This window comes from Camelus ferus, chromosome 14, assembly GCF_009834535.1.
Source record: "Camelus ferus isolate YT-003-E chromosome 14, BCGSAC_Cfer_1.0, whole genome shotgun sequence".
Taxonomy (NCBI): domain Eukaryota; kingdom Metazoa; phylum Chordata; class Mammalia; order Artiodactyla; family Camelidae; genus Camelus; species Camelus ferus.
Window position 1 is genome coordinate 29,839,822 of NC_045709.1, and position 27,827 is coordinate 29,867,648.

The 27,827-nt window shown below is 37.7% G+C and overlaps 1 long non-coding RNA gene across 1 annotated transcript in view; it reads left to right on the forward strand.

Moving 5' to 3' along the window:
- The window catches only part of LOC116668642, a 43,525-nt gene extending 16,045 nt beyond the window's left edge, over window positions 1–27,480 (forward strand). Inside the window, exons 3-4 of the long non-coding RNA XR_004325873.1 lie at window positions 12,123–12,306; window positions 26,998–27,480. This is a non-coding gene — a long non-coding RNA (uncharacterized LOC116668642). The remainder of the gene's footprint in view (window positions 1–12,122; window positions 12,307–26,997) is intronic.
- Window positions 27,481–27,827: the final 347 nt, after the last annotated feature.

Sequence of the window (27,827 nt, forward strand, 5' to 3'; positions counted from 1 at the left end):
CAGGTCTTCTGCCCATTTTTTGATTGGGTTGTTTGCTTTTTTGATATAGAGTTGTATGAGCTGTTGCTGTATTTTAGATATTAACCCCTTGTAGATTGTATCATTTGCAAGTATTTTCTCCCATTCTGTTTGGTCATTGATTTCCTTTGTTATGTAAAAGCTTTTCTGTTTAATTAGGCCCTATTTGTTTATTTTTGCATTTATTCCTTTTGTCATAGGAGGCAGATACCCCAAAATATTTCTATGATTTATGTCAAAGAGTGTTTTGCCTATGTTCACTTCTAGGAATTTTATGGTTTCATGTGCTACATTGAAGTCTTTAATCCATTTGGAGTTTATTTTTGTATGTGGTGTGAGGAAATTTCCTAATACTACTTTTTTATACGTAGCTTTCCAGTTTTCCCAAGACCACTTATTGAAGAGACTCTCTTTGCTCCATTGTATATTTTTGCCTCCTTTGTCTTAGATAAATTGACCATAGGTGCATGAGTTTATTTCTGGATTCTCTATTCTGTCGCATTGATCTGTGTGTCTCTTTTTGTGCTTGTACCATCATTTCTGATTACTGTAGGTTTCTAGTATAGTCTAAAATCAGGGAGGGTGATACCTCCAGCTTTGTTTTTTTTTTCTTAAGATTGCTTTGAAAATTCAGGGCCTTTTGTGCTTCTCTGTACATTTTAGATCATTTGTTCTAGGTCTGTGAAAAATGTCATGGGTATTTTGATAGGGAGTGCATTAAATCTGAGGTTGCCTTGAGTAGTGTGGCCACTTTAACAGTATTAATTCTTCTAACCCAAGAGTACAGGGTATTTTTCTACTTCTCTGTATCATCTTGAGTTTCCTTCATCAGTGTTTTATAATTTTCATAGTATAGGTCTTTCACCTCCTTGGTTAAGTATATATTCCCAGGTGTTTTTATTCTTTTTGATGTGGTTTTAAATAGGATTATTTTTTTTTTGCTCTCTTTCTGGTAATTCATTATTAATGTATAGAAAAGCAACAGATTTCTGTATGTTAATCTTATATCCTGTGAATTTACTGAATTCATCTATTATAGTTTTCTGGTGGAGACTTTAGGATTTTCTGTTTAAAGTATCCTGTCATCTGTGATTAGTGACAGTTTTAATTCTTCCTTTCCGATTTAGATGCTTTTTATTTCCTTTTCTTGTCTGAGTGCTGTGACTAGGATTTCCAGTATTATCTTAAAGAGAAGTGGTGAGAGTGGGCATTCTTTTCTTGTTCCTGAATTTAGAGGAAAGACTTTCAGCTTTTCACTGTTGAGTATGATGTTAGCTATGGGTTTGTCATAAATGGACTTTATTATATTGACATATGTTCTTTCTATACCAACTCTGATGAGAGTTTTTATCATGAATGGATGTTGAATTTTGTTAAATGTTTTTCTACAGCTATTGAGATGATCACGTGATTTTTATTCTTCAATTTGATAATGTGGTATATCACAATGACTGATTTATGAATGTTGAACCATTCTTGCATCTCTGGAATAAACCCCATTTGATCATGGCTTATGCTCCTTTTTACATGTTGTTGGATTCAGTTTGCTGATATTTTGTTGAGGATTTTTGCATCTATATTTGTCAAAGTTATTGGTTTATAATTTTCTTTTTTTGCAGTATCTTTGCCTGGTTTTAGTAATAGGGTAATGGCCTCTTAGAATGAATTTGTGAGTGTTCTGTCCTCTTCAGTCTTTTCAAATGGTTTGAGAAGGATCAGTATTAGCTCTCCTAATATATGTTTGGTATTTCCCCCTATTTTTAAAGGTTAAATTTAGATTTCCTATAACAACACAAAAATGAGTATAATTTATAGACATGGAAGATAATATCTGTTGGTAGTGGCAGAAAGGAACAGTGGTATTTACAAAAAAAAAAAAAACAAACCAAAAAACTATGTATAGCCTGCTCTTAGTTGTATAGAATTTCCAGCAGACCTTATCAGATAAGAGCTTATGAGAAATTCTGTCTTTTTTTTTTTTTTTTCCTGTCCAAAGCTTTCAGAGAAATAACCATAGTCTGAGTGGCTCTGGGATATGATCACAACCACAGCTTCAAGTTTTACCTTGTGTATGATCTGTGAGATTCTCTTTATGTCCAAGCGAATCACTGCCATACTGTGAACCAACAGATGTGCTGAGTACGCTGTCATGAGCCAAAAATAGAAATCATACTTCACAGCGTTTCTCCATAGTATCTGTAGGGGATTGAGAAGATCATTGGAAATGGGCTATGGGGTTCATCTATAAACTTGTATATTAGCATTTATAATTAGCATTTGTGAGAGTTTAATTTGTCTTCCTCAACTCTACAGACTTTTCTTGAGAAATCACTAACATAAGGCAGTTACAAAAAAGCAGAGGATGTCTCTCTCCATCTTGAAGGAAAGATGGGCATCCATATATAAATATGCAAATAGTATGTTCGTGTAATTGTAAAACTGCTTAAAAATAAATTCGGTTAGTTTGGGAAGTCAGTGAAGAGAAAAAAATATTTTTATTTCTCTTCACCTGGTAAAGCACAGTTTTCTAATTTTAACTAGAAACAAAGTAGGGCCTTGTTATTACTTCCTTTCATATTTCCAGGGTTGGGGACAGCACAGACAAGCTAAATACAGTGGGTTGGAGATACTGGAAGGGTCAGAAACGTGTGAAGTAGGCATACTAGGGTAAGCGAGTTGCTGTGAGGTCAGTGAGGAGCCCACCTGGTCTGGTCACCTTCCTTCCCCCTTCCCTGTGCTGTCCACCCTGAATGGGGCTGTGCAGAACTCTCATGACTGACCGTAGTCTCGAGGCTGTTTCAGATCAGTGAGTTCGGTGATGGCCATAGTAAAGCAGAACACCACGTGCAGATAACAAGGGGGCATGCTACCTTTAGAGATTAAGAAACAGTAATAGAACCCACTGCAATCTGTTTTTAAAATAACAGAGATATAAGCTTTGCAGAAAAAAAATGTATCAAGTGAAGACCACACTCATTTCCCTGTCATTATTTCATACTCCAAACACATACTAAGTTAACTAGGGCCAAATTAACTAGTTACTCTTCAGCATAAACCTATGATGAGTTTGAGATTATTGTACAGGTTAGAGTAAACCTTCCTACTGCCATGAAGTCCAAGACACACACAAAGATGCCAAACTACAGCAGTAAAGAAGAAATGAAATCTGAACGTCTGAGCATCAAACTGAAAAGTAGTCCTGAGCATAAGTGTTTGAGTAAATGGAATGTTGAAACATAGGTGGACATGTGAGTCTCGAATTCTAAGGAAAAGTCAGGGCTGAAGACATAAGTTTTGGAGCACAATATGAAAGGCATTACAAGCTACACGACTGAATGGAATTAGCATGAAGTTAAGGGTTTATAGAAGAGAGAAGGGGCCCAAAGATAGAGCCCCTGTTGTCTCTGCTGCATTATAAGGATGAAGATTAAAAATGCAAAATGAAACTGAGAAGGATCAGCCAGTAAGTGGGAGGAGAACCAGGGCAGGGTGGTATTGGGGGACCACAAGGAAGACTGTGTTGAAGGAGAAAGAAGTAGGGGAGGGGTTTTTGTTCCTCATTGTTACTAATAGACCATTCTTCTTCCATAAAGATAGGCATCTGTGTCCAGTTCTTCTGACAGCACAGAAAAATAAGATGGAAATGTTGATCTTAGGTTTTGGTAACGTGCAGCTCATTGAGTTCATTCATAGTAACGTATTTGATCACAGAGTAGAGGTGAATTTGATTAGAATGAATCCAAGAGACACACAGGAGGGAAAATTATCTGGGAGTGAGGATGAGAAGCTCGGAGATCATGCACCTCATTTCCAGACTCAGGTGTGTGCTCGTGGGAGAAAGACAGGTGACCCTGAGGGGGCCACAGAGGAAGCAGGCTTTGAGCTTCTGTTCTCACCAAGGCCTCATTCCCTCTGGAATCCCCAGTTCAAAGACATGAAAGATAAAATGTGAAAGGCATTCTGCATTTTCTTTTTTGGATAAAATACATAACATTATAATCCTGTTGTTTCCACCCAATTAGTATTTGGCCAACATGAAATTACCTGACTCAATAATGTGGTAAAAGGCATTGTGTGAAACGATGGTTCTGCCCTCTCTCCTCCTCCCTTTCTACTCCTGGTGGGTCTATTGAGACCCATCAGGTAAATGTTTACCTTGGCTAACCTCTGAATATTAGTTGATCCTATGCAAGGCTGAAACACCAGTGCTTCCCAGAATGCTGAAGTTGTGGAGCATGAGAAAAATCACATTTAATGTGACTTCTTTCTTCAGTAGTGAACCATACTTAGCCATAACCCAAATAAACATTTAATTGGAGAAAACGATAATTATGACTTCACCCAGCACATACACACACACGCATGTATACATGTTATACCACCCACATACATAAACTCATATAGAACATTTGAATAATAAAAACAAAACAAAGAACAATAGGGCCATTTAATTATATAGCTTTGAGCCTGCTGTATGGTACAGTGAATCTTGAAATCCAGAAAAGTTCAGAAACTTAAACTTCAAAGAAAAATTAAAGTGTAATTTCTGGCTAAATTTTAGTCATTTAATCAGGAACGTGAACAAATTGAAACAAAAAAGTAAAGGAAATGAAAAAACAGAGTTTTTACTAAACCATAGTCCCCCCAAAATTCTGTTTCCTTCATGTTGTGTTTTGATATAGGATGTTACATAAAAGACGCAGAAGTTAAACTATGACAAAATTTAATGAAGGTGAGGGCCCTTGGCTTTGTGCAGGAAGGAGTTCAAGAGTGAGCCATAGTAGAGTAAATGTAGATTTATCCAGAGAGATACATGCTCCATAGATAGTGTAGGCTATCTCCGAAAGCCAGAGAGGCCACGAGGTGTGGGGGTGGGTGTTTAAAGTACAAGTAGATACATTCTTTGTAGACGAGTGCAGTCTGTCTCACTTGGAAGAATGACCGTGAGGTGTAGGGGTTAGTTTTTATGGGCTGGGTAACTTCATATGCTAGCAAGAGAGGATTATTCCAGCTACTTTGGGGAACGAGCTGGGACTCCCAGAAATTGGGCCACTGCCCACTTTTTGACCTTTTATGATCTGCCTCAGAACTGTCATGGCACCTGTGGGAGTGCCATTTCCCATGCTAATATATTACAATTACTGTATAATGAAGCTAAAGTTCTCCTGAAAGTCAAATCTCCAACCATCTTGGGCCTCAAGGTCTGTTGGGAGTTGAATTTTCTGCCATCTTGGTGTTAATTGCTATGTCATTCCTTGAATGCCTGTGCCCTGCCCACTTCCTTCCTGTCTCAGTAGGTTTTAAACATTTTGCAGACAACTGTCTGGTGATTGCTTCAGGGGTCCTTAAAAAGTATGATGGTGGTGACTGCGCTCTTGGCTCTGAATAACATTCTCTCTACAGAATGAGGTTGGAGAATAAGTGTCAAGACTCTTTCTCTTTTATGGCAGACAGAAATTGGATCTTAATTTTCCTATTTATACCTTACTCTCTGTCTAATAAACTTAGTGATATAAACACATTGAACACTTGATGCAATTCATTTATACATCTTGTTCTGGCTCTATTGCACAGGATTTCGTTTATTCTCCTGCCCAGTTGTCACTGGACACTCTTCCTCTGCAGATATGGAATAAGTCTTTTACCACATTTGATTTGTAAACATGGAGTTTTTGTCCTGTATTTATGCTGTTGACTTCTCTGTTAGACCATAGGCATTAATAACTAGGATTACTCTTTTCAGTTAGCTCTTATGCTCACTTATTGGAACTATGGTCATAGTTATAAGTAATAATGACTGCATAACATTTCCTGGTATAAAAGAACAAGGTCACTCAACTATTTCAACATAGATGTGAACCCCTTCAGCCTACTCAGTTTCATTGAAATGTTAATAATGGCCTTTTCTTATAATAGCTTTTCTTACATCACTCCTTTTGTCTTTCATCCAAACAAACCAAGATCCAGACATCCTGGTATTTTCAGGCAACTCTGAAAGAGTTTCCCAGCAAAATTGCATTCAGTAAAATTCTCCTAGTGATAGAAAGTATTTGAGGTCTCAGAGAAAATCTCACAGTGCTTAATTCTAGTATAAGCACAGAAAAAAGTCTTGGTATTTATTATCAGTTAAAACAACTTATATCAACAGACAAGAATCTCACTTCCCACCTTTGTCACACAATTTATCATCAATTTCTGCTCAATTTATCATAATTTATTTATTAAAAAAAGAAGTCAAAATACTGAAGCTAATCTCCTGCAGGAAGACATTGCTTTATTGGGTGATTTTCCAAAGAATCCTTGGAAATATGTGATCCTAAAAGTCTATGACCTAAGTCTATTAAACAAAACAGGCATTCCTGAAGTGAATTCCAAAGTTGCTAATAAATAGATGTGTATTTGTCAGCAATTTCAACTTCCCAGATCATTGAATGTATTTACTGTCCTGAAAGGAGAACAGTGTTTCTTCATTAGCTGCTTATATGTTTTTTTCCTGAATACTTTAGAGGACAAAAGAAAGATTGTGCAGAGATAATTTTTTGATGAAATTTTTTTTCCCATCGCTGCCAACAGACTGTGATTTTTTTAATATTCATTTATTTGGCAAAATGCTGATTTAATTGTTGCCAATTTTTTTTTATGAAAAGCTATGCGATAAAGCTATTCTTTAGCTTTCTCATTTGCAAATGGTATCTCATGGGTCCTTAGCAAGGTATTGCAATGAATTTCAAAGGCACTGCCATTATTAGTTTACTGCTGTTCTTCAAAACCTACAAAGTTACAAATATTTTTATCCAGATGTGATGCAGATTGATTATCTAATGGAAGCAATGGTGAACTATTTAACTACAAAAGAAAATATCATGGATGCAGACATGTTGAATGTATCATGGTTGCAGAAATGGTGTTAACTGTTTAATAGGCTATTTAATCAGTATGAAAAAAATACAACCCATGTAAGAAAAAGCTTTTCAAAAGATAATGGGTAAGGATTAGCAGGAAATGGATTTACTCTCTTACTTCAAAAAACTGAGAGGGTGGACAAAGTGCATAAAACAATGTTTTACAAGACACTTTGCATCAGGGAAAAAAGGACAGTAATCCTTGAAAGATCAAAAATAAACAATGTGAGTGCTACAATTTCCCCAACTTACAATCTTTAAGAGAGTTTCCAGGTCATGGCATATAGAGAGGGAACCCAGTCAGAATCCAAGGGAACCCTCGAGCTGGGGAGAAGATCAAAGTAGGTAGACTTTTCAGGACAATGTTTTAGAGAAATGAGAAAGTGGACTGTGATGAGCTAACACTGTGTCACCCTAAGGTAACCTATTAAAATCATATAAAAAGTGTTTTATATATTAATAATTAATAAAACAAATACAGAATAGTGAGGATATAGACCTGAGCAATCAAATTAACCTAATTGACATGTAGAACATTCCTGTCAACACCTGGAGAATTCATAGTATTCTTAAGTTCACATGTAACATTTACAAAGACAGACCATATTCAGAACAATAATACAAGTCTTAATACATTTAACATAATTCACTTCATGTAAGGTGTATTTCTATTGACTATAGATTAAACCAGAAATAAATAAGAAGATCTCTGAAAATTTCCCAATTATTTGGAAAGTAAATAACAAACTTCTAAATAATCCATGTGTCAAATGAGAAATCAAAATGAAAGTTAGAAAATATTCCACGTGAGTGGGATGCTACTGCTAAACTTCTTCTGGTGGAATGTGTGGTACTCGGCCTCTGTATTAGAAAAAAAAGGGCCTCAGATCAGTGATTCGACTTTCCAACATAAGAAACTAGAAAAAGATATACAAATTAATCACAAAGTAAATAGAAGAAAGAAAGTAATGAATAATCAAGACAATAGAAAGCAAAACACAATAGAGACTTGTTATAAAGCTATAGTAATAAAGATATGTATTGGTATGAGAACAAATAGATCAAGGGACCAGAACAGATGTTCCAGAAATAGACCCAAACGCTTACTGACAACTGATTTTTTACAAAGTTGCACAAACAGTTGAGTGGATTAAGGATAGTCTTTTAAACAAATAATGTTGAAATAATTGGGTATCCACATGTGAAAAAAAAAATCTCTGATCCATACCGTGCCCCATATAAAATATATTAATGTAAAACCAAGAACTATAAAACTTCTAGAAAAAAATGCTTTGTAATTTTGGGTTAGATACAGATGCCTTAGATAGTACACCAAAAGCATGCTCAAAAAAACTGGTAAATTGGAATTTATCAAAATTAAAACTTCTGCTCTTCAGAAGATACTAAGTTGATGAAAAGAAACCAAAGATTGGGAGAAAATATTTACCAATTTATATATCCAATAGAGAACTTCTATCTGAAATAAATAAATAACTCTAAAATTAAAAAAACAAAAAAACGCCCAATTAAAAATGGACAAACAATTTGAACAGACAGTTTACCAAAGAAGGTATGGGCAGCAAGGAGCACATTAATAGATGCTCAGCCTGATAGCTGCAGTGAGATACAGCTACACACCTATTTGAACAGGTAAATTTCAAGACACCGACCATGAACATTTTCATTCAGGATATGGAGGGAACGAGAATTCTCATACACTTCTGGTATGAATATAAAGTCATGGAGTTATTTTAGGAAACACTTGGACAGTTGCTTAAGAGTCTAGGTATTTCCCTGTAGAGGAAAAAATACATCTACATACAAAGACTTGTACAGAAATGTTCATAGCAGTTTTATTCGTAATAGCCCAAGTTTGGAATCAGCACAAATGTTCATCAGCAGGTGAATGGATATACAAACTATGGTATATCCATGCAATGACATACTACTAAGTACTAAAAATGAGTGAGCTGTTGATATAGGCAACAATGTGGATGAATCTCAAAAGAATCATTCTGAATGAAAGTAGCCAGATTAAAAAAAGAATATGCTCTTTAATTCCATTTATATGAAGTCCTAGGAAACGTAAACTAATATTAGAGCACATCAATGTTTGCTTTGAGGTGAAGGAGTCAGAATCAAAAAGGTATAGGAGGAAAGGTTTAAATGGGACATGAAGAAACTTTTGGGGGTTATGGAAATGTTCATTATCTTGATTGGAATGTTAATTTTAAGTGATCTAAAAATGTCAAAATGTATTAAATGGTACACTTCAAACGTGAACTTCATAGTGTATCAGTTCTTCCTTAACAAAGCAGTTGACTATAAGATAATTTTAAGTACTTTTATGGCAATATTTGGGCTTCATGAATGTGGATTTATAAACAATTATGAATTATGGCTTAAAAATCTCATTTTAGCATGTGATAGGATAAAAAGAGAAAATGATGATTGCTGCAAATGGGTGCCAATGGAAAAATCTGTAATTCTTTTTTATAACCACACTTAAGGTTTACCAATAGAATATTTGGTTTAAGAGTAATAACCAAGTGCCCCTTTAAAGACCTTTATTCATTCATTTACTTAGGCACACACCAAGTTATGTGCTCACTGTGTGAAAGGATATATGTGAAGATATTATATATCATGTTTGGAAAAAAAAAATCAGACGTAAATTTTGACTTCATGCCCTCGTATGGAAAGAGGGCTACAAGATAAGGACCCTTAACTAAATTATTTCAATAATTAAGTTGAATGATGTTTGTAAAATACATAACACAGAGCTTGATACACAGCACATACTCAATAATATTAGCGCATCATTAATAAAGAAAAGAGAGTGAAAAGTCCTGTGAAAAGGATAGATAAAATGTCATGGGAATTTAAGGAAGTAAGAAGTAAGAGATTTTTAGCCCTTCCCTCTCTCCGTCCCTCTCTCCCTCCTTCCCGCCCAACTCTTTCCCCCACCGCCCGCCGTGTGTAGGAGTGTATTGGGGAAAATGTGTCTTTAGTATGCTCCATGAATTGGATGGCTTTAAGAGTTGATTGAAGGCTGTCCTTCAGCAAAAGGCTATAAATCACATAACAATGAAGCTGGATAGATAAGAGAAAAAAAATGTTTAGGTCTGAATTCCATATTTTTCCTCAAATATTATTGATTTTGTTTTCCTCTTCAATATAATCTTGTGACTAAAGATAATGAACTGAAAATAAATAAATAAATTGGCAGTTTTACAGAATACACCAAAATTGGAGATTTGGAACCTAATTACATATGCTGAGATAGCTACCTGCCCTTAAAAAAAAAAAGAAAGAAAAAATGAAACTAAACAAAAACAAATCGATCACATAAAAAAATTCCCCACCCCAGGTTGTCTCCTGGGCTGCACACCTGTGAGTTAGAGTAGGCCCTGTGTAGATGCGTGTAACTCCTCCTTATCTGCGGTGCGGCGGCTGCACACTCAACCAACCTGGGATCCTGCAGTGCTGTAGTATTTACTACTGAAAAAATCCACATCTAAGTGGACCCGTACAGTTCGAATCCACGTTGTTCAAGAATCAACTGTAAATATTGTTTCAGATAATCAAGTTTAAAGCAGTTTTTAAAACCTAGATAATTCAATATGATGATCTGTATCAAAAATTGTAAAAAAATCCACTCTGAAAAGGCTGATAAAATAGGTAACCTCTAGTATACAGTTTAAGCAGGCACCATAGCATAGAAGAGTAATCTCAGTATGTTCAGAATTTCTTCTGGCTTATCAGAAAGGCAGGTTTTCTTTCAAAGACCGCAGTGGAAAAGGGTGTATATCGAGACGCCCAGAGAGTACCCTCTTAAGTCCAGGGCAGTGCATCTTCTATAAAAAGGGAGCGTACAAGCGTGATGTTGAGTGCATACCAACTTGAGATTGCCTGAGTGCTAACCTGTGCCCTTAGTCCTGTTATTTAGGCTTTTATTCCCCCAAGTTTTAAAACCGATAAAATGCACATACTGTAAATGTTACTGTCTTAATCATTTTTAAATATATAGCTCAGTGGTTTTAAGTACATTTATTTTGTTCAACCATCACCACCATCCATCTCTAGAACCCTCTTCATCTTGCAGAAATAATACTGTTTAGCATAGTATTAAACAACAACTCCCCATTTCCCCTCCTCCATGATCCCTGGAAACCACTGTTTTACTCTGTCTCTATGATTTTGATGATTCAGTATCTCACATAAGTGGAATCATGCAGAGTTAGTCTTATTTTGACTGGCTTATTTTGCTTAGCACAATGTCCTCAAGGTCCATCCATGTTGTAGCATATGTCAGACTTCTCTTCCTTTTTAAGGCTAAATAATACTCCATTATATGCATATACCCCATTTTGCTTATACGTTCATCCATCAGTGGACACTTGGGCGGCTTCCGCATTTTAGCTGTTGTGACTAATGCTGCTGCAAACAGGGATGGGTGAATAACCCAGCCTTTTCAAACCTCACATTCCACACTGTAAAGTGAAAGGGACAATAATACATAGAACATTAAGCTGTTGAACGGATTAAATGAAATGATCCATGTAGAGCAATTAGCATAGCTCTGGCACATGATGTAATTTTAAAGTAAAATGTTCACTCTTATTTTTATGAAAGTGTCGGCTCCACACAATTGAGCAGTAGACCTTTCCCAGTGCCCAGAAACTGAATATTAAGTGTCAAGTAGACAAATCCAGTAGCAACAGTGCACAGTGAGAGCCAACTGTGAGGCCATCGCTGTGTGTTCACTCAACTGAAATATGTTTTTTTTCACCTTAATTTTTAGAATTGTATCTTTGGGTTTTATCCTGTAGAGCGATAATAGGCCAAATGTTGAAGAAGTCTGAAAAATTATGACTTCCCGTCTCCAGACCTTTATAGATCTGGTCATCTGAGTGCTTGACATCATCTATCTTTCCACTTATCTATCCCTACGATAATAAAATATGGGATTAAAGTGGCTTTTACCTGTAGTGGGAGACTGGGTGTATTTCACATGTCAGTTCTTTGAAAGGGGAAACTCCAGAGCTTCAGAAACTATACTGAAGAGTCAAATGAGTGCTGAGGAAGAACATTTCTGAGTATTACCTGTTAGGATTACAATTTTACTGCTTTAAAGTAATTATAATTTTCATTGCAGAATCTATTAAAAAGGCTTTTACCTGACAGTAATTTTTCTTGTAGTTACAGGTCATTGTTAGAATGAAGGGAAGAAAAGAAGACACGAAGGAGAAATGGGACTGTTTACCAAGAGTATCTTCACAGAGGGAGACAAGAATTGCTGAGAACCTTAATGCCTGCAGAGCGTAAATCACTTAAGAAGCATACAAATTCTGCTCCAGCCTCCCAGACGCCTGCTCGTTCACGTGTGAGTACTTAACGTGATTTCACTTCATACTCGTATTTCTTTATCAGATAATTTTAATTCAAATCTAATCTTACATTTTATTAACACTCTGGGAGACATAGTGTTTTTTGTGTTATCACTTGTGTCATCAAGAATGGGGAGAGATTCCTTTTTTATTTTTATATTATGTTTAAAAAACTAACTACAATTGCTGAGCACTTCTGAATGCCAGGTAGCACAAGTCACTTAATTTATCTGTTGCTAATAAATACCCTCCTGACAAACATTTGAATACCTACAAGCATTCCCATTTATGCAGAGAGAGATTTGAAGTCACATGGCTTTTCTAGAGTTCCTCGAGCATCTGTCAGAGGTAAAACTCATTACAGACCTGTAACACTGAACATTCACAGACGTAGAAATCCCTTATACTTCTTAAATAAATAAAACATCTAAACTTCACTTTTAAAGACCTTACATTGTAGATTTGTCGTAGACCAAATGACCAAACGTAGTCAGAGGTGTTTGTATGTTTGTTTTGTTCTTGAAAGAATCTCGAAACTTTCCTAGAGCCTTGCGTAGCCAGTGGTGTGATCTGGAGGCTGCACGAATGGTGATGCCATTAGCTGAGCTGGGAAGAAAGGAGTAGGAACAGGATTGATGCTGAACGACGTGTTTGGCTTCTGCAGCGTAAAGAGGAGGGAAGCTTCCTCCTGATGTGCAGGCAGCTGACCCTTCGGACCCAGTCATGAAGTTTTGTGTCTTCATGTTGTGAGCTAAGCTACACTTTGAAGAAAATGCTGTATCGGCAGCAGCTATTTCTAATATGAGGAAATTGTCATAGTTTTTGAATTTTGTCAAGTGTCACTTTAACTAACAAAACCATCCTCTTTCCATTATATTTATCTAAAATTTCTTGCACAAAATAAATACAGCGCAGCTTCATTTGTAATTATTGATGTTTGATATGCAGTTACTGTAATCCATTAATAATCTAAAATCTCCTTTTAGCCATTTTTGAACTTCCTCATTTGTGAATATTTTTAAACAGCACTTCCAGAAAGAATGAACTTAATGTTAATACCTTTCTGCCATCATTATGGAAGTACTAATACTGAGATGGGTAAAGCTGGGTGGCAGCTTGTAGCTAGATGCACTGTGTGGGTGCAGTGTGTAACCTGGAGAAACAGCCTCTCAATTACCTAGAATTAGCTGTAAAAATATGTTGGCTCCAGTTATGAGAACTAAGATTTGTGTTACACTAAAAATCCTTAATTTTCTTAGCAAGTTGTATGTATTTGATGGACTGGTTTTTGAAAGAGCCTCTACAATTTCAGTTGAAAATGTTTTCTTGAAGTAACTCAATATGGACTAGGCAAGCCAGAGTAAACCATGGCATGAAAATCTGGAAGACAGCCTCCAATTAACATTTTATGCATATGACCTGCCTTAATGAGGAAATGAAAATCATAAAATTAGCTTTTATCTAATGGTCTAAAACTTGGTTATGGAAAGTGTTGCTGCTGACAAAGGAAACGTTACCTCATGCTGGCGGCTCAGAGACTTACAGGCACCTGAGTGACCCATGGCTCAACAGCTGGTAACCGAAACCCGTCTTGTCAATGTCAGCTACAGTCCATCTTCCCTATTCACCAGAGGAAACACAGCCACAATTTGCTTACAGTTTCTGGTGTCAGAAGGACCATGCTCTTGGCTCTCATCCCTTTAGGATTGTGGAGAGAAAGCCAAGGCATACATCCAGTGTGCCTACCCCGTCAGCTGTGGGGCAGAGGGGATGAAGGATGCAGTACATTATGAATCACTGCTTCCAAATATTCAGAGGACAAAATAGGACAAAGGTTGTTTTTCTTATTATAACTATATAAAGAAGAAGAAAATTCAAAATTATACCTCTCTGTACTTCAGTTTTGAATGTGTGGAGATCAGAAAGAAAATCCATTTGCTTCATCTCTTAAACTTAGGGCTAAGACAAGTAAAAGATAATCTCTATTAGTAAATTATCCTCGAGACTAATTTACTCAAAAAAGAAAAGCAATTCAAGATATACTGTAAGCAAACAGCTAATAAATGCTGCTATAAATAAGATTAAGTAAGGATAAAGATAAAAGGGGGTAGGAAATATCAAAGAAAAATAAAAGAATTTTCCAGAGCTTACGAATACAGTCACATCAAAAAGAGTTCACTGAAGACCTAGCATGTTGACTCTGAAGACTTATGCTTAGAGACAACACTTGAAATCACAGAACAGACCCACAAAGAAAAATCTGGTCAACTACGAAAAATAAGAATCAGACTTCCTTCAAAATCTTCTTAGAAGAGAAAGCCACTAACTGTATAGCATTCTCCCCACAAATCCATAACCCCACTCTAATTGTGAGAAAACACCAGCCAAGGCAAAGTTGAGGTATATTTTCCCAAACACCTGACCAGTACTCTTCAAAAATGTGAAGGCCAAGAAAAACAAAAGACTGAAGAACTGTCTCAGATTGAAGGAGACTGAAGACAGGGAGATGAGATGCGTGCGGTTTACCGGATGGACGCCTAGAACAGAGTAAAGGGCACCAGGGGACTGCCAGCAAAACCCAGATGAAGTCTGCATTTCAGTTAGTAGGGTTGTGTCAGTCCAGTGTGAAGTCCAAATCTTGATATTTTCATAATGTGGAAACATTCTGGAAGTTTACTTTCACCAACATTTTCTTAAATACTTTACAATATGCTATAGCAAAACAGAGGCACCAACTAAGAAAAAGTATGATATGGAATATAGGAAAAAGGTGGAAGCAATTTAGGAAAATAGTGGAGGGAAATCCCACAATAATAACAGTAGAGGAATTGGCCTGGATTGGAGAAGAAGAAAAATGCCGTCAGGAGTGAGGACTTTGAAAAAATTTAAATGAAGGAAAATATCCTGATAAGGTACCTGATGGTACTGAGACTTTGGACAAATCACTGACATGATAAGAGGCTATACTGTTAAAGAAAGAAAAAGAAAAAAGCAAGGAATAAAAGAAGAAAAAAAAAGGCAATTAGAAATTCCAAGAAAACCAAAAGTTTGTATAAAAATGAAAATAATACATCATTATTTCCTGCTTGGCTCTTTAAAGAACAGTATTTACGTGGCCACCATACTGTAATTATCATTCACTGCTGTTAAGTGAACTGGCATTTAAAGTGGCATTAAAGCACAAGGGCTCTGATGAGGAAGCACCACAGAGGAGGGGACTGAACCTGAGTTTAAGGATGAAGAAAAGCTTGGCAGGAGGTCCTGTCTGAGCTGAAACCTGAAGACTGGCTGGCCTGAAAGAAGGATATGGCAGTAGGGAGGATTTCAAGCAAAAGAAACAAAATTTGAAAAGGCCCACAAGTAAAAGAAAGCATGCTGTGTTCAGGGTGCTGAAGGAAATGAATTAATAGGAGTAAAAAGCTGAGGAGTGGGGAGGCATTGGGTAAGTGGTAAGAAATAGAGTTTGAGGAGAAGGGACTGTGTTATGGAGTGACACGTATTTTTTAGACTTTGAACCTGTGGCTTTGTAACAAAGTGGCTTAAGCAGGAGAGCCACAGTCATGGTATCACTTTCATAAAGGTGACTTTGGATGCTGTGTGGGGAGTGGTTGCAATTGAGAAAGGATAAAGGCAGAGAGGAGAGCCGTTACTATAACAAGAACAGCTTGGCCTAGATTAGCATAGGGCCAGTAAGGAAGGGATGTGAAGGGCATTTGAGGGGAAGCACAGGTGACATTTAGTGACTGTGTGAACTTGGGGAACAAGGTAGATGGAAGAGTTGAGAAGAGTGTCCCGTTTCTGACTTGAGTCACTTTGTAGATAGAGGTACCAGTCACTTCACTCAGCACAGATTGGAAGTGATGTTGGGACACAGGGCAGAAGAGCTGATGACTCCAGTTGTCTGTCCATATCTAGGAGACCCAGGATGAGATATAGATTAAGCGGTTGGGTATGTGATTTCAAGCTCAAACTGAGGGCATGGGCCAGAGATATTTTTGGGTGGCATCTGATAATGATTCATGATTGAAGTCATGGCAGTCAGTGTTACTTCAGTGTTCTTTTGAGAGGCTTGTCCTTCCACAGCTACTTGATGACTGTTTTTAATGAGATAAAACAAACAGTAATTCAGAAGTTTATGTAGAGAAGGGTCAGCAACAAATACTCACGCCTTCCCTTTCACTCACAAACAAGGCATTAAACATCTACTAAGGTGTTTGGGAAAACATAGGTGAAAAAATTCGAGGTGCCCACATATACAGACTGGTTAGGGATTTTCCAAAATAGGAATGTAATGTATTCTGTGGGAACGTGGAGAAACACAGATAAAGCAGATCTAGGCGGAAATAGTCAATTTGGTTGTCATTTCATACTGAGGCAGATTTGCCAAGTATAAACTGTATTCCATTACAAAGTTAGATTCTTTCGGAGTGGGTGTTGTTTGTAGCTACACCTGTTGTATTTGACCTCACTTTCTAGAGCATTTGGTTTATAAACGTGTGGACTGCCAACAGGAAATACTGTAAGCCTTACGAGAATCCAGTTCATTAATTGATATACTTAGGCTAGGTTGGGGGCTGTGGTGCATGCTGTGCTGTGAACTGGAGAGCCTGGGGTGAAATCTGGGGTGAAGCAGTCTTCCATGAAACACATTTGCTTATCTGTCTTTGGATAAAATAAGCTTTGAGCAGTATTCCTTAAATTTGAATATCTTATCTTTTTGGACCTAAGGATATACTTATTTGACTATATCGTATCTAATCTTCTAGACTGTTATTAACCTGAGGTTATTGCCAGTATCATATGATATTTATTGAATAAGAATATGCTCCGGTCTTATATACTAGATGAAATAACTAAAAAAATCCTTTTCTTTTACTTTAACTTACTACCAGTTAATGCCAAACCGCCTTTACTGAAGGAGTTTCAGACATGGCCAGGGCCAGTGAGGAAGGAGCAGGCTCACAGTGTCAGATCAGTTACACTGTGAGAGGATCTGAGAGTCAGGTAAGGCCGGCGATTAATGTGATGAGAGCAGATCGAAGTCAGCTCAGAAGGCAATGTGTTAAAGAGAGCCTGACAAGAGGGGAAAGAGAGGAAGGAGCTGCTTGGGTAGGCAGGTCAGAGGGTTCAGAGAAAGGTGTGTGGGAAAAGTGGAGGGAAGTGAAGGCTGGCGTCAGTGGATGTGGGAATGAGATGAGGGAGATGAAAAATGGACTTATTTGTAAAGAGAGTGAATTAGAAATTATGCTGTGGTAAGAGAAAAAAGTCAAAAGCATTAAAATATGTTGGAGGCTCCTGAATTACGTTTATGCTTAATAATTTGATGTAAGAAATAAAGGAGATACTCTAGGCTTTGTATCTGTTTCAGGGAAAGGGTTATGGAGATCATAAAATTAAAATGGTAAACAGACATAGATGGAGAGGCTGGCTTTCTTCAAAGGAAGCAATGGTGAAACTGCTAAAAGAGACAAAATTTGAGTTCTTAAAATCTAAGTTAAGTCTATGGTAAGAAATCATTTTTATACCGAAGAATATGAAATCATTTCCCAGCCCAAAAATAATTTTTAATAAGATAACATACATAAAAATGTATAATATATAACACGTAATAGAATAAAGATACTGCCCTGTTTAGTTTGAATGTGACAGTTTTCAACCACACTGAACACCCTCAACTGAGGGCAGGCTTGATTCATGTGAGAGAGGATTTAATTTGAAGCAGGTAGGATCTAGGAAGCTTTGCCAGGGTACTGAGAGAGAGTGGTGGGCTTTGGAAGCCAGAGTGGTGTTGGCACAAGAATTGTGAGATAATGTAAATGTGGAGTTACGGAACAATGATGATTGGTTGTGAAGTGATAGCTATAGGAGTGGAGAGAAATGGTCCAACACAAATCATTTTTTAAAGAAAAGACATGAATAAGTTGAGAAGAGATTGTCAGAAAGAAAAAGTAGATAAAGAGTGATGATTCCCAAACGTACTGCAAGAGCAATGACTTCATACCAGGGACAGAAATGAACTGTTTTAAAGGGAAGCCAGTTTTTGAAGAAAAATGATGAATTTCAGTTTGAACACATGGAGTCGGAGGTGACAGTCAGTTATCCAAGGAGATTACCATTTGGACAGGTAGACAGATGGGTGAGGATTACCAGACATAGAAGTAAAATCATAGGTACATTTACTGAGTGAATTAGCATATAGAGTAAAATGTGGGGGCTCTCAACATATGTAAGAGGGAGACTAATGAAATCAGTAAGAGAAAGTTAAAAAGAGGGAGACATGGTGAACTGAAAATTTGAGATCCACAGAGGCCAAAGTAGATGAGATTTGTAGAAGGCAAAAACCATTCAGCCATGGGAACTTTTGCACAGGTCCAAGGATGATGATGGCCAAGAGGAGGTCCATGGCGTGGTGCTTGTGGACATTAGTCATCTAGGAGCGATTGAAGGAGTTAATAAATTGGGGCAACAGAAACCAAGATGGCCAGGGGCTAAAAAAACAAGCAGCAGCTGAGGCTTAACACTGCTGAGAAGGGGTTTCTGGAAAATCTTTCTCTACGTTTCTGTTTTAGACCAGAAATATTTGAGGACATGCTAGAAAGGAAAATGAATTTTTTAGAAAGATGATTAAATGAAGTGGTTGACACTTTTGGCAAATTACAGGGTTTTTTTTGTTTGTTTGTTTTTGCAGTAGCTTGTGTTCCTAATATTCCTTAGAGCTAAAATGTATGTCACTGGAATAATACTGGTTCTTTTATTATTGAATATTTTACAATGGATTGGTGAGATGATCATCACTGGTGGCACCATTAGGAAAGGTGGTACTAAAAAAACAAAATTAAACTAAATAGACTTGAAGATCTGCTTGCCTTTATTGAATGATTCATGAATTGGTCAGCATCCCATTTAGAGAACAGAAAGCAGCTCCTCGTAGCTGTACAAAGTGGAAGACTTCTATAGATGGAAGGAGGTAGGGCAAGAAAGTTACCTTGCAAAGGGTGGATTGTTTCAGGGAAGATCACCTTCCTTTGGGGAAGGCAGGGCTCTGTCAGGCAGATGATCTTATTAGCGCTGGCTGGGTAATTCCAGATTGGTTCGTAGAGGCTGTAACTGCAGTCAGTTTAGGTATTAAGTCTGGATTTGCTGACATGGGGCTTCACACAGGTGACTCCATTCTGGGCTTACTTTCTCTTTTCTGACAATGGTGTAGTTCAGTGGTGTAGTTCCAATTTAAGTTCAAACTTTCCAAAGTAAGATTAAGTGGATCCCTTCTGAGGTAGATATAGAGTGATGTTGCAGATATCAACAAGTAAAAATGAGAAAAAAAAGTGGGCTTATTTTATCACTGACAGAGGCAGACTTCAGAGATACTAGGTCCAGTTCTAGACCAGCTCAATAAAGTGAATATTGCAATAAAGCCAGTCACGCACATTTTTTTGATTTCCTAATGCACATAAATGTTATGTTTGCTCTGTACTGTAGTCTGTTAAGTGTGCAATAGCAATATGTCTTTAAAAATGTACACACCTTGACTAAAAGTACTTTATTGTTAAGAATGCTAACCATCATCTGAGCCTTCAGCAAGTCATGGTAGTAACAACAAAGATCACTTACCACAGATCATCGTAACAAATATAATGATAAATGATAATGAAAATGTTGGAAATATTGTAAGAATTAGCAAAATGTGACACAGAACCTCAGTGAGCAAGTGCTTTTGGAAAAATAGCTCTGATAGACTTGCTCGAAGCAGGGTTACCACAAACCTTCAGTGTGTGAAAAATGCTGTATCTGTGGAGTGAAGTGATGGCAGTAAAACGAGGTCTGCCTGCATTTCCTATATGCATTCAGGGAGGGGGAGAGAATTACATTTCCCCACCTTACCGAAGCGATCCCAATTCAAACTTGTATGTAGCAGAAAGCTGCCCAGGAACCATTGTTGAAATGTTAAAGAAAGTGTATCCAGTGTCCTGCTGGACTCTCTGCCTTTTCTCTTCTCTCTCCCTCTCCTTCCTTTCCTCTCTCCATCATCTTCTCAAGCCTCCCCCAGGTCTGAGGATTCAGCACCCTTGAGGAGACTTCTACTCATAAGATAATGTGCTGTTACTCAGAGGAAGGACGGTGAACCCCAGCTCTCTCCCTTGCTTATTTGTGGCTTTTGCTTGCTAATCCCCAGCCAGGGGACACACTGGGAACATGTAAGGAGTCCTTCAGAAAACAAGAGCGCAGGTGTACGCCAGGCCAGAGAGAGAACGGTCACCACACCCAGCCATTCAGCATGACATCCCTGTCCTAGCTTCTGCCAAACTCTTGTTTCATGCTACAGATGGCTCCTCGCGGTGCTCTGTTTAACTTTGTGGATTTCATTCTTGTCCCAGGAAGTTGCTGGACAGTGTAAATGGCTATTTTGGAGAAAACAAAAACAGGACCTACTCAGAAAATTCAAAAAGGGAAATTCCATTGTACTTTGAGTCTTTCTTTAGAAAAGACAAAGGGGTTCCTGTCTTTTGCTCAGGCCAGAGTGGCCCCTAGGAAGTCAGAATTTATGCATATCCATCCTTACCATGACCCACTGTATTGATCACCAACATGCAAGTGTTTGTCAAGCTTTTACTCAAGAACAACGTTAATGTCTTTTTTTCCACTGGAGTGACTTTTCAGCCCCACGGCATTCCTCATTATATATTTGTTAAGGAGGCTCTAATGTGGTTTGAAGGGCCATCCCAAACTCACTGGGAAAAAGGAACTGTTTTCAAGATATGTGGATATCTTTTGAAAATAACATTTCTTTCATAGAAATCAATGCTTCTCTGCTATCTTGAAAAGGTAATTTCCCCTCAACGGGTGAAGTAGTTGCATGCATATTGTATAAAAGAAATAAACTCAACAAAAACAGGTGTAAGGAATCGAACAACTTAAAACATTACTTCTGTATATACCCACAAAGAGGGTGATCCCGGGGTTACATGGTAAGAAAACACTTCATTGAGTGTCTTCTACATTTGTAGAGCCCTGCAGTTATTCTAGATCTTATTAAATACAGTCTTTTTCCTATTCAGTGCCAAATCCTAAGGTTTCCCCCATGCCTCTCTGGTGCTCCCTGAGATCTGATCCCCATCAGTGTGTCATTCATGCATATTTACATGAGTATGTGTGCGTACATACACTGACACGCGTCTTTTGCATTTGTAATTTTTTTTACCCAGTTGCTTCATAAAAGATTAAAATGGCAGATTAGACTCCATTCAGAATTTCACAATCCCTTGGTAATAAATCAGTTCTAATCATTTGAAGAACATTTCAGAACTGTGAGGTGGGACAAAACCTGATTTGAGATTCATACCATTGTATACCTACTCTTAAAAAAAAAGAAAAACAGAAGCAATTTACACATCTGCAAATCTGAGGAAGCGGCTGAGAGAATTTGCATGATCTGGGCACATGAAGCCGTTTTAGCACACAAATTCCTCCCTTTCATCTCTCAAGGGTGTCGAAAGGATACAAACATATTTTTTGCAGATGACGTGAATTATTGACTGGCATAAATAGCAACTCACAGTAATGCCTCAGAAATGTGTTTTTTTTAATTGAGTAAAGATGGCATCCGGAAAATATATGTAGGAAAAAACAGTGTTTTATAAGAGCTGAAAATGTGGACTGCGACGTGCTATTTTGTGTGTGCGCTGTAATGACATGAGTGTTTAGCTGATCCTTGTTGTCCACTTAATGTGTCTATCTGTGGTTGAGACTTATTCTCAGAGACAATACAAATAATTAAAAGTAAAACAACTTGGAAATTGTTTACTAGACCTTCACAATCTATGTTAAATGAGATGCACTGAAAGGTAAACACATCTTTTTACCTACTAAGGGGAACTATTAGACGTTTGTTTCGTTTTTCAAACACCATGAAGTGTAAAAACGAACCCAGTCTGATTTTCTGTTAAAGGACAATACTCAAGGCGCTATACGTAGTCATAATTACCTTGAGAGTGAATTTTTGCACTGTGATGCTAACAATCCTAGAACTTTGAGCAGTAAACTGACGTGCAAAGTCCCTGAGCTAAAAAGATCTTAGTGTTCATTTGGTTCACTCATTCTTTTACACGTGGAAACTGAATCCCTGAACGTTCCAGTGGGTAATGAAAGCTTACATGTCATGGGAGTGACAAAGCTATGACTGAATCAGGTAATTGAAATTCTTCTGACCTACCGTTTAGTGGTCCTTCCGTTGCACATGTCATACCATCTCTTTAAGGAGAAAAAGTAAAACTTTGAGTCACCGGCAGTCTGTAATACAAGAGTTACGTGTTTTTTTTTATTGCGCTTCACGAGCATTGCACTTTTTTACAAGCTGAAGGTTTGTGGCAGCCTTGTGTTAGGAAGTCTGTTGGAGCCGTTTTCCAGTAGCATTTGCTCTCTTTGTGGTTCTGTGTCACATTTTGCTAGTTCTTGCAATATTGCAGACATTTTTATTATTATTATATTTGTTATGGTGATGTTTGATCAGTGATCTTTGATGTTTCTACTACAAGTTGCTGAAGGCTCAGATGATGGTTAGTGTGTTTTAGCAAAAAACTTAAAATTAAGGTATGTACATTGCTTTTTTAGACATAATGCTATTGCACACTCAATAGTGTACAGTACAGTGTAAAAATAACTTTTATATGTACTGGGAAACCCCCCCCCCAAAATTCATGTGACTCGCTTTATTGCTATTTATATACGATTTGTGGTGGTGGTCTGGAACCATACCCGCAGCATCTCTCCAGGTGCTTGGTCTTGAGGAGTATTCACGCCAGGGAGCGTCTCAGACATAGACCAGTCCTGGGTGCAAGAAGTGGGCGTGTGAGTGTAAATAGTTCAGTTTATACAAATGCAAGGAAGTCTGATGGGATCAAAAATTTTGCCATTTTAATGTGTTGACTCTAGTCTCATTGACTCTGAATTTAGAAATGCTAAATTTTTATTGTTTTTTTGCCTCTTGATTAACTGTGGTAAATCAAGCTGTGGGACTGTAAAGCTTTGGGAAGGTGAGGAGTAGGTTCAGATGGTTTTATTTTCCTACCCCGGGACTTGCACACTACCTAGTGCATAGCGAACTCTGTCATTCCGCACCCCCTCAAATACACCTAATCACATTAACACACAATTTAAAACATAAAAATAGTATCATTAGTATTTTTATAAATTCAAATTTATAAAATTCACTTATTTCAAAGTCAATCAGTAGAAATAGAGATGAATGCCAGTGCTTTTTAATGGGCTGAAATTTGGTTTATAACTCATTTTGGGGGTACATGGTGTATTTAATTATACTTCTAAGAATATTGCTTATACATAAAAATGTTAAATAAAATTTTGAAGACACCTAAGAATAGTTGTGAACATTTAGAAATAACAGACACATTTTAAGGGCAGAGGAGGAGTTCATTTATGTCAAGAAAAGGGCAGGACAGCTAAAGGGGTAAGAAAGAGCGTAGTGGCTACAGAGAACTGCGCACAAGCGGTGGGTCGTCGGTGACTTGAGGCTTCTATCTTGAATGCCTGGCTGGATAGTAGTGCCACCGACCAAGAAAAAGAAGATTAACGGGGAAATATATTTGGGGGAAAATAAAAAGTTTAGTTGAAGCACATATGGGAAGTCTCGGGGGGATTTTAGTAGGCAGTTGCATAAGTGAGCTTAAAACTTGTCACAGACTTTAAGCCTAAAATTGGTCTTCAACACTGACTGCATGTTAGGGAAATTTTAAAAATTAATGAAGGCCAGGCCCAACTTCAAACCAATTAAATCATAGTTTTTGTGGGTGTGGCCTGGACTTGGTATTATTCCTTCATTTTTTAAATTAAAAAACAAAACCAAAAACCCTCCCTGGGTGATGATAAGATGTGGCCGGCTTTGGGAACCACTGGTCTGCGGTTAACGCTGTAGAGTCCCGTGTACGAAGGTTGCAGTGGGAATCACAGGAATGGATGAGGTCAACCAAGAGTACACGTTATGGCTTCATGTCCTCCGTCTGCCCTTTAGATGTGCACTTGTCACTGTGCTCTGGACCCCAGAACACTGACCCAAGTGGACTGTTATCAGTGGGCTCTCCTGAGCTCTGGCTTCTGTTGAATCCATCAATGGAAGACATTGAGAGAAAATCAGGTTGAAAGTAAGTAAAATCATCTTTGTTTCCTGAGCTCCCCACTCCTGGGTCAGTGAGTATAATTGTCTATCAGAGACCGCAGCTCCAGCAGACGGGGCTCTTTATGCAGCTCCCTCGGGGGCCCTGACCCTCTAGGCCAAGGGGTGATGACGTCTCCCAACTGCTGCCAGCCCTACTGTTCTGACCCTCTGTGGGTTTCCCCAAACCTGCCTGCCCCTTAGTAGATAGTCCCTTTATTAAACTCTTCTCGGTAATTAAAAAGCCGCAGCAGGGTGCTATCTGTTTCCTGCCGAGCCCCTGGCTGATCCGATAGCGTAAGAAAAGCTGTGGGCTGAAGATGGAAGCTAGGGGACTATGACCTTCACAGGATGAGTAAAAGAATAGCTCGGGAAAGAGAGACCCAGGAGACCGTGAGTAATGAGGACAGCCAGGGACGTTGATGGGGACAGAATCAGAGGCCCTAGAGAGTTTGAGTGTAAGGAAGGGGCGATGTCCACCGTGTTGGGAGGGTCATGAAAGCCTTCTGCCTGAGAAGTTCTGTGGTCTGCTGACAGCAAAAACCACATGACAGGGGACCTGGGCATGATCGCAGGTAAAGAAGAGGAAACTAGTCATTTGACAAAGTTTCCCCTGATGATAGTAGGAAGAAAGTGTATGGAGTTTATAAAAGAGAAGACTTAGAGTTAATCAATTTATTGAAATTGCTTTATACTTTTAATAGAAACTTACTGTGCTCTATCTCCCATGGTTACGACAGAGTACTAATAACATCATAAGAGTCTTTGTAGGTGTGTGTGCAACAAACATAATTTGTGCTATTAAGGTTTAGGTTTTTGTTAGTCGTTCAGGGAAGAACACCAAAGAGTTAATCCTTATTTTAAAAAATGAAGAAAGATTAAGTAGATAAAACACAGAAGATGTACAGGTAAAATCCATTCTACACTACCTGTTTAGAAATTATTTCTGGATTAAGTTAGAGCATCAGAGACCTAAATATCTGGACATCATTCAGTGCCCTTCCTCTTCCCTTTCTCCCAAAAATGTTTTGCTAATTTGGACTTTGTGATGATATTGCTTTATCTGAAAGGGTTTTTAAGAAATCAGTGTAAGATATTTTTAAAGATGATAATCATTATGCCACAGAGTGTCTTCTTTAGGGGAGTAAATCTGAAAATTGTTTTATTCAGTATTTAGAGCAGACCTCTTACATTGCCAAAAGTTTAGAGTTGACCTTGAAACTCCTTGTTAGGAAAGTCGGTGACTTCACAGGCAAATTTTATGGATTTAACTTTGCTCCTGGCTTCTTAACCTTGTAAGCTTCATTTCACTTGCCTCATTTTCCTGATTTTTGAGACGTTTTATTTTGCTTCTTTATTCATAAAGCAAACTAAGTTTTTTTCTGTTTTTAGGAAAAGACTGAATTTAAAGGCATAAATAAATAAAACTAAGGAATAATGAAAAAGCATGAGGACTGTAAAGTACTAGATGCTCATTGTTTGGTTTTGATGTGTGTGCTATTCCTACCCTACCTGTGATTACATTCCAGTCACAACTTCAGACACACCTAAGGCTGCATTTGTACATCACCAAGTGAAGCGGACTGCTGGAAATTGCCTTGATTTAACTGCATCAATCAGAACAGTCGATCTTGATAATTCAGCCCACTCACAAACTTTGTTTATGTTGGTGAAATTAATTGACCTATTGCCTAATCCCTCCCCCTTCTCCCCTTCTTTCTTCTTTTAATTTAGAGAATTCCAAAAGAAAGAAGGAAAGAAAAAAAGAAGAAAGGAGAGGAAAAATAGCTTTTCTATTCAGGTTACAGATCCCATTTAAGATCTGGGCAAAAAAGAGTCACCTGAAGCTTTGCTAGGTTTTTGTTTTTGTTTTTGTTTGTTTGTTTGTTTTTACAATGCTGCTTAACTGAACTGCCACCATAATATGGAACAGTGAATAACTGAGGGGTTCTACTCCAGAGCCTGTGTGTGTGTAGGATCCATTGATTTTTCAGAACTGTTTGCTCTTAACTGAAGAACATACATAAAGTCATATAATATGGATACCATTGCTCCAACTTGAAGGGAGATAAAGCTAATGTTAAGGTAGGCATGCAGGGTTTTCTGAGATGGACAGGGACCTAGACGTCTGGCAAAGTCATAGAATGTAGTCATCAGCCAAAGGCACATATTTCATTGTCAGGAGACAGTGAAAGATTTTGAAATGGAAAAAGTGAAACAAAACAGAAAATCCAACAGCTTCCTGTCTATTTCAGGGTAACCTTTCGGGTTATCTGTTTTAAGTGTTTTTGAACCAGTAGAACTTTGTAAGTAGTAAATAACTTTACAGGTGTTGTTAAAGTGACACCTGTCCATAGAAATGCAAATGAATTTTGTAGGAAGGACACCTGATTCCTGGACACCTTTCCCCCGCACACACCTCCATGGAAAAGCCAGTTTTGCATCTGTTTGTAAATACATTTCAGCATTTCTGATTTATCTGTGTAGAGGAGGAAAAATAATTTTCCCTCTTCCCTTCTAGGCTTTTGGCTGAGACACCCCTGAAATAAAAGAAATTAATAGTACAAAACCAAATTGATGTCCAACAGCACATATGCCTTCTGTATACATGGGAGAAACCCAGGGAAACTGCCGCCTCCAGCTAAAGACAAAGGAGAAATGCGGGGAGTAGGGGGCTTTTGTTGGGGGTCACCAGGAAGAGCACAGTAAACAGCGTATGGTGGGTATGCGTAGCTCAGTCACTGCCTTCTTGATTGGTAAGAGTTTTTAGAGATCTAGTCATCCTCTTCCTGCTGCAGAGGGAGACACCCTTAAAAATGGAGTTCCCTTATAATGTAAATCGCTCTTACAGAGGGCAACATCTACTCTGTTTTCAGAATGTCTCCTGTCTCTCCAGCCTCTCAAATATAATTAATATGCCAAAGAGACAAAAATTTACACTGGCAAGTTCTGTTTCCCTTCACCTATGTGTATGTGTGTGTCGGTATTTTGAATTCTGCCTTGAACTGACTATAGCATCTTACTAGTTCTCTAATTAAATGAAGAGTTAAATAAAATATTTGATGTGTTCTTTGGATATGCACATGAGTTTCATGATACTAGTCTTTTAAAAAACAGTATTATTATTTTTAACACCAATATGTTTTCTTTTCAATAATACTCCTCTTTGTACTTCTTAAATATTATGTTTTAGGAGGATTTAGTAGCATTACAGCAGAGATTTATTTTAACTATATTTTATATTCATTTATGTTTTTTAGTTAAGAGCAGCTTACTGTGAAGAATCAATAGACCCAATTATATGTGCAGTAATACCTCCTTACCCAATCGGTGATACGTTCCAAGACTTCA